The sequence below is a fragment of the Onychomys torridus genome, chromosome X, assembly GCF_903995425.1.
Source record: "Onychomys torridus chromosome X, mOncTor1.1, whole genome shotgun sequence".
Lineage (NCBI taxonomy): Eukaryota > Metazoa > Chordata > Mammalia > Rodentia > Cricetidae > Onychomys > Onychomys torridus.
Genome location: NC_050466.1, coordinates 79,158,858 through 79,173,209, shown reverse-complemented (window position 1 = coordinate 79,173,209; position 14,352 = coordinate 79,158,858). Strand labels below are relative to the sequence as shown.

General features: G+C 37.1%; 1 pseudogene; it reads right to left on the bottom strand.

Annotated features, from left to right (window-relative positions):
* Positions 1-9,967: 9,967 nt before the first annotated feature.
* Positions 9,968-10,459, bottom strand: LOC118573632 (annotated as a pseudogene).
* Positions 10,460-14,352: the final 3,893 nt, after the last annotated feature.

The window sequence follows — 14,352 nt, the reverse complement described above, 5'->3', positions numbered from 1 at the left end:
TTGCATGAACTGATGGCTAGTGATGCCCAATGTATTTTGTGTGTGTGTGTGTGTGTGTGTGTGTGTGTGTGTGTGTGTGTGTTTGTGCACGCGCGCGCGTGTGTGTTTATTGGCCATTTGTATTTTATATTTTATCTTTTGGTAAATGTCTTTTCATTTCATTACCCCATTTATTGATTTGGCTTATTTGGTTTCTCTCTACTGTTTTTTTTTTCCTTGAGTTCTTTGTTCAATCAAGATTTTAATCATCTGTCAGACAGACAGCTCAGAAGGATTTCTCCCTATTTTGTAGGCTGCCTTTTCATTTGATTTTTTGTTTTGCCTTGAAGAAGGAATTTTTGGTGTTGTTTTTGTTTTCTTTTAAACTCCAGGAGGTCACAATTGACAGTTGTTGGCACCATCTCCAAAGCAATTGAAGTCCTATTTAGAAACTTTTTGGTTACACTGATATCCTTAAGTGTCTTCCTTACATTTGATTCTATCAGTTTTACTGTTTCAGATCATATATTCAGATCTTTCATTCACTTGTTATAGATTTTTATACAGAACAAGACAAGACTCTAGTTTCATTCTTTAAGTGGGAACCCAGGTTCAGCAGAACCATTTGTTAAATCGAGGATCTTCTTCCCAATACACATTTTTGGGATCTTTGTCAAAACTCATGTGTCTATAACTACATGGATTTATATCTGGGTTGTTTTCAAATTGTATTGATCTGTATATTTGTTTTGTATCAGTACTATGTTTTTGTTTTGTTTATTCCTGTAGCTTTGAGGTGCAATTTGAAATCTATGATGGTGATATGTCAATTTTTCACGTTTATTTTTTATCATTTGAATTTCCTTATTATAGTTATGCTAAGCATACTTTTTAAAAAAAATGATGAACGTCTGCATTATCAGCTCTGTATACATGGTTTCTGGAGTTTGGTTTGTGTATTTTTTTAAATTCTGAAGGTCAATTAATATTTGTCAGCACCCTGTTTAGTACTTTTGTTCTGTTTTATTTCCAGGATGAAGATGCAGTGTAGGAATATTATTGCACCATGTGACTGTCATTGGTTTCTTCTGACTATGACAAATACTTAAGCATAGTTTTGCTTGTTTGTTTGTTTGTTTGTTTTTATGAAGTTCGTATATTTTGTAGTTTGACACAAAGAGAATCACTTAGCGAAAGAAAATCTCTTTAAGTTTTTTTAAATACTTTTTCACTGCTGACAATTTAATATATTTCCCATTCTCTGACACAATATTTATGCAGAAGTTCCCTTTACTTTCCCAGCAGGTTCCTTAAAGATAGTTCAGAAAGTATCTCTGTCTTCTATTGCCCATCACTTTTCCCTGATAAAGCACACTGAGGCAGAATAGGACATTAACAACTCTCTTTTAAAAATCCTCAAGTGGTTGTTCAAATTTTCCTTTTACTTACTACATGGGAATGAGATGCTGCAAGGAATTCAGTTACTTTTTAATCTCTTCTTTCTGAGCTCTCTGGAGTCATTTTGCTACTCTCATTGAGCAGTTCCAATTAACATCCTGTTGTATCCATTATTTATCAAGTTCATAATTCCCTGTGTTTCTGTATTGCTTGATCTTTCAAAACATTAAGCTTTAAGTACTCTACCAAGATTGTGGTTTTCTTAATTTTATCTCATATTTTTGCATTTGAGTACTGCTATAACAAATAATCATAAAAGTTTTGTTATCTTAATTAAGAGCTCAAAACTGTAGCTATTATTTTTTCTTGTTCTTCAAAATTCTCTTCGATTTGATGCTCCATTTTCTTATGCTCGTGAATTTTTTCTATTTTTTGTTTTATTTTGGATTACTTTGCTGTTTCTCCATATAGTCCTTGTTATATATATATATATTTTTTTTCTGGAGCTGTCCTTTGAGTTTCTTACATTTTGATCTATCATCTGCATTTTATTAAACTTTCCCTCTGATTTCTGAGAAAACATCCCAGGTCAGTCTTTAATTATATGGACTTCTGTGATGGCAAGCTTGTTTTTTACTGTATCTTTGAGTTTGTTAAATTTGAACAACCAGTCTACTAATTTATAAAGTCTAAATAAAGGATGTGTTAAATCTCTCTGTGCTCTTTCAACTTTGTCAATTACTTAAGTATAACCATTTGAATTCATATTTACTTGCTTTACATTGACATTTTTCTCCCTAGTTATCTTTCAAATCAAATATAAACTTTGTAAGAAATTAGATGTGTGTATCCAAAATTTGGAGTGATAGATAAAGAAGAAAAAATAATTTCAACAATTTTCTGCTTATATTTTGTCTTACACAAGTAGCTATATTACATTGCTGTGCAGCTAATTTTTAGTACTTAATAAATAAATACCACTGAAGACATTCCCAAAGCTTCATTGAGGTTAAGACTTTCTCTTTGTTAATAATTCCTCATAGAACTTCGCCTCTATATTCAACAACTTTGACCTTGAATACATTGTATTTGGCCAGAATTCTAAGGAATTGGAAGTAGCTACTATAGAAAATAGTTTCTTCTTGTCTCCTACAGGTGTGTTTATATGTGTGTATGGGTTTAATTGCTGAAGAAACTTGCCGTTGACATTGTGAGAATTCCTACACATTGTCTTCAGTACTATGCCTACTCTCCCAGTGAGTGAAATAATGCTTTTCTCTATACATGCCATTTGGAGATTGATATACACTTTGTTTATTTCAAACTCTAAAGTCATGCCTAAAAATCCTTCTTTTACTTAAACTAGTGGTTGATCTCAGGTTCCTGTTGCTCTATAACATAATTTTGTCTACTACATCTAAGAGCTGTCAAATCTTCAGAAATTATAAAAGTTTTTCTTTGTTTGTGTTGTTTTGTTTTTAAGACAGGGTTTCTCTGTGTAGATCTGGCTGTACTGGAACTCACTCAGTAGACCACCCTGGCCTTGAACTCACAGAGATCTTCTTTCCTCTGTTTCCCATTATGAGAATGAAGGCAAGCACTGCTACACCCAGTGTGAGAAATTACACAAAATATTTTGACCCTTGAATTCTTCCATCCCAAGTAGCTTGGGTCCTTGAATCCTGGCTAGGATCTTAGAGGGAATGAAGAAAAGACAGACACATAGACATACATAGAATGAAGCTGAGATCAGTTGAGATTCTGTAACCCTACCACCACAACCCAGATATTTATTAGATATAGTACATGGAGAGAGGTCATCTAGTTTCAGTAGGAGGTCTTTTTAGGCAAGCAGTCTCAGGCTAAAAACATTAGGGAAGAAGCCTTGGGTGCTAGTCTTTGTACACGCTGATCAGCCTTTCATAAACACTTATACTTGGACTCCCCTCACCCTAAATAAACAAGGTTTGCTATAATGGAGTGAGTGTATTTCTTCTTACATCTGGCTGTGACCCCCACCCATTTTGTACTTTTACTGTGGCTTGAGTGACTGACTTCAAACCTGTAATCACTTTCCTCAGTATAATTGTCTGAGGCATCAGGCAAGTCAGGGCATGTCTGATCTGTGAATTTCACCTCTCTGTCTCCATAATCACCAGAGGCTCTGTCTGGCCTGCAGCCATGTCCCACCCCAACACATCTGTGACTATTTCTTGGGGAGAAGGCTTCAGTTCTTCTTCAAGAGTATGGATTATTTCTTTGTACCCTGTGGGTTAAGGAATAAAAGTGTGGACTCCCTGAGGATCCAATTCTATAGACTCTGCCCTCCTTTGAAGAAATGGTCATGAATCTATAGAATCACATATTAGATTCCATGAACTGAAAATGAAAATGGTAATCTGATCAGGTCCCTCAGCCATATAGCTATCTCTTAACATTTCTTCATTTTTCCCCCAAGTAGCTAAACTTACTGTCTCTTCGTCTGGAAACCAGAGGCATGTGTCTTAAACATAATCTAAGAAGTGATTATGCCATAATGTTTTTAACTCTACTTTTGTGCTTCCTCAAAGTTTCCTTCAAAGCACTTACAGATAACTGCCTACCTCCAGATTCTCTTTGTACAATGTTTTATACCTGATGATATAATTACACTCCTTTCATTTCATTCTTTTTTTATATATTTTACTTTACTTTTGGTGTGTTTATCTTGAGAACATTCTCTCATCTGACTGGATGCAAGTTTTAATGTTTGTTTCCTATATCTCAGGTGTCCTCATCCAAGTCCCTGTCCAACCAACACTTGAGGGACCAGTTCTGCTTGGATCCCAGAATCCAGGCTAAGAGCTTCAAGGGAATGAAGAAAAGAAAGACACACAGAGACATGGACAATAAAGTTAGGATAAGGCAGGGTTCTCTGATTTCCTCCACCACAATCCAAAACCTTAGATTATTTAGTAGGTACAGGGGCTAGCTAGTTTTGTGGGAAGTCTGTGTAGGTGCTCAGTCTAGGGGCTATAAACATCCAGAAGGAGGAAGCCACAATTGCTAGTCTTTGAATACACTCATCAGTAGTTCATAAATACTCACACTTAAACCCCCAAGAAAAGCTTTGGTATTGCTCTTAAGCCTACCCCTTTTGGGTAACCATTTTGCAAATTTCCCATGGGTCATTGACCTTGAAGCACCTGACATGGCTGTGCCCATGTTGAAGTACACATTCATTCAAGACTTCACTCATTCATGGCATCCCTTGCTTCCTACACTGAATACTACCACTTTAACATTTTATATTTTGATGACCATTTCCATATGATTTTAGTAGAGAACAAAAGTAAGCACAAGTTTGAATGGAATAGCTTCATGTATTCCTTAAAAGTACATCATAAGTGTCTTTCCATGTCAATAAATATTTATCTGTTCTAATATTTTAATTGCTTAAAGACAAACCAATTCATCAGCTTAAAACTCCAGTCTAATGAGATGTTCATTAATTTTGTGAGATTCCAACAAGCTGAGAAGTACTTGGATGGTTATAAACAATCCATCACTTTGCTAAAACAGAGCCAACTGATTAAAAAAATGTGAACCAGACTAATTATTTCCTTCCATGACAAATTTCATTCCTTTCCTAAGCAACTGTATCCATGACAAAAGCTGGAGGAGAGAATAAAAGCCAACCAAGCCATGTTAGCTCTTATTTTCTAAAATTGTTTTTAGGTGGATAAATTCTATATAATTCTTTTCCACAGAAGCAAATGTTTATTAATTCACCTATCATGGATGCTCCACTAAGGTCAATGGGATGAATCTAGATGAGCCAGATTGGTAGAAATAATTTACTGATAGTACAAGTTATCAGCCTAAATTTTCCACTACAGCTTTAACAACAGCAAAAGACAAAGAAAATCCTCCTACTATTGTTATTTTAAATTATAATATTAGGTGCATTTTTATGAATAAAGTCTACTGAGACTACAGAAACATGAAAGAGGGAGATTTCAGATTAGGTAAAGCAGTGAGACTTAAGAAAGTGATATGTGCAGATACAGTCTTTTTATGATTATTTGAGATTGCACTCACTTGATCCTGGTACAGGTGAAAAAACAGATTAGGTATGTGTACCTATGGGGGCCATTCCCATTCAAACAACCACATAGAAGAAGAGAGAAAACACATGCTTTCTTCTTTACCTAAAAAATATATTTTATAATTTCTAATAAACTTCTTATATTACCTATTAATTTTATTTTCCACTTTTATTGAGATATAAGTGGCACAAATATCTGTGCAATAGTAATGAAGAAAAAAGACTACCCACTTAAAAGTGGGGAGAAATGAAAGGGGTTTGAGCAAGGAGTGTTGCTAGGAGAGGCTGGAGGGAGGAAGGAGAAGGGGAAAGTGATGTAATCCTATTTTAATTAAAAACATTTTTTTTTTAAAGGTGAAAAAATCCAGCTAGTAGCAAGCTGGAGAACAAGCCATGAAACAGTATTTCCACATGATTGTTGATTTAGTTTCTGCTTGAATTTCTATCCTGACTTCCTAGTGATGGATATTTACCTGGAAGTGTAAGCTAAAACAAACATTCCTCCCTTGGTGTTTATTATGACGACAGAAAACCAACTAAAGTGCATTATATTTATAAAAATAATATAGGAAGAGTAGAAAAGAATGATGTGAACAAGAAGGGCAACAGGAAGGAAAATGTGCGAGTCTCTTAATTACTTATTTAGTGCTGTAAAGAGACACCATGACCAAGCCAACTTACAAAAGAAAGCTTTTTACTGGGGGCTTATTTACAGTTTCAGGGTGTGAGTCCATTATTAACATGGCTGGGAAGATGGCAGCAGGCAAGCAGATGTGATGTTAGAGAAGCGGCTCCCATCTTCTCTATAGGCAGGGAGAAGAGAGAGACTGGGCAAGTGAGGGTTTTTGAAGCCCCAAAGCCCCATCCCAGTAATGTGCCTCCTCCAGCAGGCCCACATAACCTAATCCTTCCAAAACAGCTCCTCCAACTAGGAAGCAAGCCTTGACATATATGAGCCTCCAGAGCCTATTCTCATTCAAACCACCACACAGAGAAAGGGAGAAAACATATCTTTTTCTTACCTACTTTAAAGCTATGTTTCATAATCCCAAAAAAACTTCTGATATTATCTAGTAATTCTCTTTTCCACCTTTATTGAGCTATAATTGACAGAGTTTATATTTAAGGTACTTACTGTGATTTCATAAATAAATACATTGTAATGATCGTGATTGAACTAGCTAACATCTTCCACCTTACATAATTGTCATTTAAGTTTAAATTAAATGTGTTATTATAGTATTATTATCATTACTAAAATTATTATTATTATTATTATTATTATTATTATTATTATTATTATTATTATGTGTGTGGTCTGTGACTATGAATGCTCACAGTCATGCCACAGTACACATGAGAAGGTCAAAGGACCACTTCAGGAGTTGGTTCTCTTCTTCCACCAAAGGTTTTGGGAATAGAACACAGGTTCCAAACACTGTTGTTTCCTGAGCCCTTTCAAAGTCCTTATCGGGGTACAGTTTTAGTAATATGAACATTTAAAATGTCCAACTAAGGTACTATATTTTTTTTTTGTTTTTTTGAGACAGGGTTTCTCTGTGTAGCTTTGTGCTTTTCCTGAAACTCACTTGGTGGCCCAGACTGGCCTCAAACTCACAGAGATCTGCCTGCCTCTGCCTCCCAAGTGCTGGGATTAAAGGAGTGCGCCACCACCGCCCGGCAAGGTACAATATTTTACATTAGCTCTTCAAATTAAGTTTTAACTGAAAAAGTGAAATTATTTTACCAGCATTTGTTGATTGCCTCTCCTATTAAGGATCATTTTATAGTTTGCTTCTTTGATTTAAACATTTTTAGATATTCCATAAACGTTAGGTTAGAGAGAATTCATCTTGTATCTGACATATTCTTCCAACTGGCAAGAATTTCAATGTTTTATGATTAAGTGATGTTCACTTTCCTTCACCCCCTTCTCCACTTTTCACTTTTTCCTCTTTTTCGAACACAAGTCCTGATGTAATCTACAGATGTTCTATGAAATACTGTTGTAAATATCTGCTAAGGTACATTTGTTCTCTAGTACAATTTAACTCTGATGTTTCATTGCTATACTTGTTTGTTTGTTTATTTATTTATTTATTTATTTATTTATTTATTTATTTATTGCTTTTGGCTTGTATTGTCAGGTATTGATAAACATGACAAAGGTGCTGAAGCAACCAGATATTGTTGTATTTGAGTTTCATTTTTCTATTAGATGTAATAGTTTTGTTGTGGATGATTAGTTACTCCAACATGGGTGCAGATACATTCAAAAGTGTTTACTCTTTGTAATTTAAATGCAACCTTCAGCTTTTTTAATTAAAAATCTATGTTTTGCAATGTACGGAAAAAAACAGTGATCCATATTCATTTCTCAATTGCATGGTATGTATTTTTCCTTCTTTTTACTTTTAGATGATATGTGCTTTACCAAGAAAATGAATTGTATCATGGGCAACATATCACTGAGTCTTGTTTTAATATATTCATCCATTTTTAAATCATGTTTGGCATCTTATACACTTGTTTTCTGAAAGTTGTTATGACTATTCAAATAAAATTCATGTTACTATTGTTAAGTTTAAATTTATTTTATGCATATGAGGTTTTTTACTGGCATGGGTCTATGTACACCAAATGTACAACTGGTACCTGAGGAGATAAGAAGGGGGCATAAGATCCTCTGTAACTGGAGTTAGGTGTGGTTATGAATCAATATATGAGTTCTGGAAGCAGAACTCAAATCTTCTGCAAGAGCAACAAATGCTTACAAGTACCAAGCTATATCTCCCACCCACGTTTTGATATTTTTTCTAGTTGTTTTATATATCTGCTTCTTTCTTCTGCCTTTGTTGTCATGATTTGGTAGAATTTCTTGTATTAATGTTTGATTCTGTTTCACTCTCACATACCTATTCTTCTAGTGGGTTTTCACTTTAACAAAGAAGTGGTTGTGATCTTCTCTTTCCTTTTTAAAATTTGTGTGCATCTTCTCCTGTGAGTTTTCAGTGTGGGAGGACATGTGACCTAGCTCCAGTGTAGTTAGAGGTTAACATATGGGGAAAGACAGCTCTCTCCTCATCATGAGAGTGTCTGTAATCAAATTTAGATTGTCAGGCTTTAGATCCAGCACATTTATTCTTTGAATTATTTTCCTGGCTCCAATGCCTCTTTTTTAATATAAAACCTTGGGTTTTTTTTTACATTTTTTTCATTTTATATATATATATTTTTAATTTTACATATCAGCCATGGGATCCCCTGTCCTCCCCCTCCTGCTCCCACCCCCACCTTACCCCCAGCCACTCCCCTCCATTCCCATCTCCTCCAGGGCTGAGACTCCCCTGGGGATTCAATTCAACCTGGTGGATTCAGTACAAGCAGGTCCAGTCCCCTCCTTCCAGGCTGAGCAAAGTGTCCCTGCATATGCCCCAGGTTCCAAACAGACAGCTCATGCACTAAGGACAGGCCTGGGTCACACTGTCTGGGTGCCTCCCAAACAGTTCAACCTAATCAACTGTCTCACTTATGCAAAGGGCCTGACCCAGTTGGGGGCTCCACAGCCTTTGGTTCATAATTCATGTGTTTCCATTAGTTTGGCTATTTGTCCCTGTGCTTTTTCCAATCTTGGTCTCAACAATTCATACTTTTACAATCCCTCCTCTTTCTCAACAATTGGACTCCTGGAGCTCCACCTGGGGCCTGGCTGAGGATCTCTGCATCCACTTCCATCAGTTATTGGATGAGAGTTCTAGCATTACAGTTAGGGTGTTTGGCCATTCGATCACCAGACTAGGTCAGTTCTGGCTTTCTCATGAACATTGCCAGTAGTCTACAGTAGAGGTATCATTGTGGGGAACTCCTAGCACTTTGCTTCTTCATGTTCTCATGTGGTCTTCATTTATCATGGTCTGTTATTCCTTGTTATCACTCTCTGTTCTTGATCCAGCTGGGATCTCCTGCTCACCTAAGCTCTCTTTCCCTCAAACATTGCCCTTAATTACCCCCGCTCATGTGGACCAATGGAATCGAATTGAAGACCCTGACATTAACACGCACACCTATGAACATATAATTTTTGACAAAGAAGCCAAGAATGTACAATAGAAAAAAGGAAGCATCTTCAACAAATGGTGCTGGCATAACTGGATGTCAATGTATAGAAGAAGGCTGCAAATAGATCCATATCTGTCACCATGCACAAAACTTAAGTCCAAGTGGATCAAAGACCTCTACATAAATCCAGTTACTCTGAACCTGGTAGAAGAGAAAGTAGGAAGTAGTCTTGAACGCATTGGCACCGGAGATCACTTTCTAAATATTACACCAGTAGCACAGACACTGAGAGAAACAATCAATCAGTGGGACCTGTTAAAACTGAGAAGCTTTTGTAGAGCAAAGGACACAGTCAACAAGATAAAGTGACAGCCTACAGAATGGGAAAAGGTCTTCACATTTTTTTTTTCTTAAAAGGTTCCTCAATATAGCATATCTACAACTTCACTGAGGTGGCTGACAAAATCCATGACCAAAGCCACCTCTAAACTGGAATTCAGTCACTGAGCCAGCCTGGGCCTAAGCTTTCTTGTCAGCACCAGGGGGCACAACACTCCTTCTGTAGATACCTCTGTCTGCCTCCCCTCTTGTGATTCTTGCAGGTCACTCACCCTCTGGAACTTTGGGATAAGGACTGCCACTTTCAGGATGGCTACAGTGTATGGTAGCAGGTACACTCTCCAGAGGTTGGCAGAGGTCATCTCAGAGATGCTGGATGCTGTTGTTGGTAAGGTACCAACAGAAATGACTCCTGTCCTTCACATAGCCTTGGACTATGTGAAGAGATGGCAAGGCCTTCATTAAATGAAGGCTGGGCACATTCTTGTTTGCCAGATCAGGGTGTTTGGGCATATGGACATCCTTCTTATCAACCATCACTCCATCCGTAAAAAGTAGTTCATAGGTGGCAATCTGGTTCTTCTTATATGTCAACATTGTGGTGGCTGCCACAATACCTTATTAAGATGGTCTCATGGTTATTTATTTCCCTGTTTTTACTTGTTTTAAAACAAATTTATTTATTTATTTCTCCCTAATTTCTGGAGCAGCCTTGGTGTAGTATACTTGGTTTGTAAGCCTTTATTATTTTTTCTTGTTTTCAGATACTGAAAATATCATTCTATCATCTTTTAGTCTACATGTGGTTTGCAATGAGTCTAATGAGGGTTCTCTGTTATATAACTTGGCACATCAATTGCTGTCATTAGAACTCATATTGCCTTTTTAATGATGAAATTGCTATTTTCCTTGGAGGAAGTTTTATTGATCAAATGTATTTTTTCTTTTCTCCCTACCTCTTTTATAATGTAGGATCTCATAGAGCTGATCTTTAACTTGCTTTGTAGTTATTAATGCTGTTGAGCCTCTGATCTTCCTGTCAAAAGTTGGGGTTACAACTTTTGGCACAGACGGCCAAAGCTACCATTTAACTGAGATGGTTTGTGCTTTGTCAATTTCCTTTTTTTAAACTTTTGGAATAGTCACAATATGAACATTTCCTTTATGCCACTTTGTTTGTTTGTTTTTTTTTCATTTATTTATGACTGCAGTTTTTCAAAATAGCTGTATACAAGCTTAGAAATTATTTCTGCTGTTTGATTTAATCTGTCATGGTAACTTTAGTAGACATGTCCAGTGTGACATTTTTAGAAAAATTTACATTTTTGGAAATATTTACATATTGAATGTATAAGAGTGTTTTGCTTAAGAGTATACATGAGCACTGTATGTTTGTAGTACCCTTAGAGGCCAGAAGAGGGCAATTGACCCCTAGTAAATTGAGGTATAAGTGGTTGAGAGCCATCTTGTGTGTACTGGGAATTGAACCCAGATCCCCTGTGAGCACAGCAAGTGCTCTTAACCACTACCATATATCTCCAGGCCCTTCAACGTTATGGTATTGCAAATGATATTACCATTTATAGAGTTCATGTTTGAGATTTAAACAATTGAGTTAAGAAAAAAATCACAAAATTTCAAAATACTTTAAGTTTACAATTTTGTGTTGTGTCATATTCATGGCTATTCTCAGCTATATAAGGCACATAGACTGTATATTGAACACAACTGCAAAAGTGTGTTTTTATTTCTGTTATTAAGTTTCTTATCATCAGAGTTTCTATATGGTTCTTTTACATTATCTCTGCTTCTTTGAGGAATTTCTCATTCAGATCATAATTTATCTTCATAATTTCAAGAAATAACTTTATTCTTTGATATCACATAAAGCATTCTAAAATCACTATTGTTAATTCCTCTTAAAATAATTCATAAATTTCCTTTCTTGGGGATAAAGGAAATACTACTACAGAGTTATTACATTCCTCTGTAGTTGTCATGTTATGTTATTTCTCATGCTTATTGTGAGCTTGTGATAGATCATTGGATGTGCCAATTTTTATAGGATAAGTTTTATGCTAAAAGGCTTTCTCTTAGTGTTATTTTCTAGGGTTCCAGTTGAATAAACGATCAGCAAGACTAAACTCCCATGCTGTGTATAACCACTGAGAGACTCTTTACCTCTTCCTTTTAGTGAGCACATTACATTGTCCCTATCAGAGACTGACAGATGTGCTAGATCATGCTGGGTTGTGCTTAGATATCAGTTAAGCAATATGCGTTAGAACTGTGTGGTGGTATTGTGTTTCCTGAAATATTGTGCACTCTAATAAACTTATCTGGGGTCAGAGACAGAACAGCCACAATATTAAACATAAAAGATAGGTAGTGGTAGCACAGGCCTTTAATCCTAGCATCCCAGAGGCAGAAATCCATCTGGATCTCTGTGTGTTCAAGGATACAGCCAACCATGGTGACACACACCTTTAATCCCAGGTAGTGATGACAGAAAGTAGAAAGGTATATATGTGTAACTGGAGACCTTCTCTCCAGCCCCAGGCCAAGCCCTGTTATACGAGAGCCCACTTATGAAATAAACATATAGACGTTTATATTATTTAGACAGCTTGGCCATTAGCTCAGGCCTACCATTGTCTAGCTCTTATATTCAGCCCATTTCTATTAATCTATACTTTGCCACGTGGCTCCTGGCTTACCAGTACCTTAAATCTCGCTTGTCATGGCGGCAGCTGGCAGCTCCTCCCACCTCAGCCTTTCACTTCCCAGAATTCTCATCTCTGCTTGACCTGCCTATACTTCCTGCCTGGCTACTGGCCAATCAGCATTTTATTTACACAGAGTGATATCCACAGCATATATGGTGTGAAGACCAGAAACTAGAAGCATTTGGCTGGTTAAGCTTTTAGGCTTTGAGCATCACAGTTAAACTGAGATCCTTTCTAGATGAGGACTCAGATGCCTCCAGCCTGAGGAAATGGGATCAGCTGAAGAATTGGCAAGGTGAGGTAGCTGTGGAGTGTTCTGTTTCTCTGATCTTCCAGCATTCACCCCAATACCTGGCTCCAGGTTTGTTTTTATTAATAAGACCTGTTAAGATTCATGCTACAAAACTGTGTAGTTTCTTTAAGTGTAATGAGTTGTAACTATCTCTTTGACTGTGCTACAGGGGTTTTGGAGGTTACTTCAATGGTGAGCATGAACCCATATTATGTGGCTACTTGCATCTTTTGGCTATATCTACCTGTAGATGTGTCGCTCCCTTCCATCCCAGTTTCTATGGATTGTACAGGGGTGAAACCATTTCTGTTCCTGTATAGGCAAGACAAAGCTGGCACTTGAATACATTCAGTGTTTTACTTGAGTAAGACACATTTTGTAAGCCTTGATATGTACAATGCACTCTATCTCATGGAGGGGACAGGGTGTTATCTCTCATTGTCTCTGAGTTCCATAGGAGTTAAGCCATTCTGATGTACTCCATTGGTATATTTGTCCTTGTCCAAGGAGCACGCTGTAGCTTCACATGGTCTTATGAGGCCAGTGTGCTTGGTGTGAGCTTTGAAACTCCTTCTTAAGACTGAGAAGCCAGGGAGAAGGGGGTTGTACTTTTTATGGGTACATCAGTGAGCCATGCACCTCAGAGAGAATGTTCACCTGATTCTTTAGGTCATTAATAAGCAAGAAGTGTTTACTGAAAGTTTCCTTGGTTTACTTATCTGATTCTCAAAGTTATAAGTTGGTCTTTCAGCTCAAAGGATGGTGCTAAACTTCTATTTTTGTGTGTGTGTTGATATGTGGAGGCTAGAGCTGTGTATCTATTTCTCAAGACCCAAAATTAGATACTCCATTTAAAATAGGGACTTCACTGATTTTACTGTTCATGAGTTGATCAATCAATATGATGTTGATCAATCAGCTGTTTCCTATGTCAGAAGAAAATCAGGCAGGGATTCCTGGTAGCATAGCTTCTTACTGCAAAGAGTGAAGTGATAAAGGTGGCTGCCTGACTACTTGGCATAAACCCAGGCTGACAGAGTTTCAAGACACCACTGTTCATCTAGGGACTAAGTGGAGAGAAGATGTGGTTTGTTTCTCCAAGCTATTCTGTTGTGTGTTAATCCAGCAGCTCCTCAAATTAGAATCAATGTTGTTAAAAACACACAACCAATCAGATTCATCTGACTATTTTTTTGTTGTTGTTATGAACAGGTTTTGTTATTAGAAACAGGCATTCTGTTTTGGGAAACTATTGTTGCGGGATTAGCTCTGCTGTTCTCATGCCCTCAGTGTTGATTCATGTAAGCTCCAGACAACAGGGCACCATCTCTAGTGTACTATCCAGGTGGGGTGCAGGGCCTGCTGTCCTGTGAGTTCCAGCTGGTGAGAGGCAGGGCTAGATCACTCATTCTTGTGATCCTAGGGCCAGCTCTCTCACCTACTACATGTAGCACAGGGCAGAGGAGAGAGGG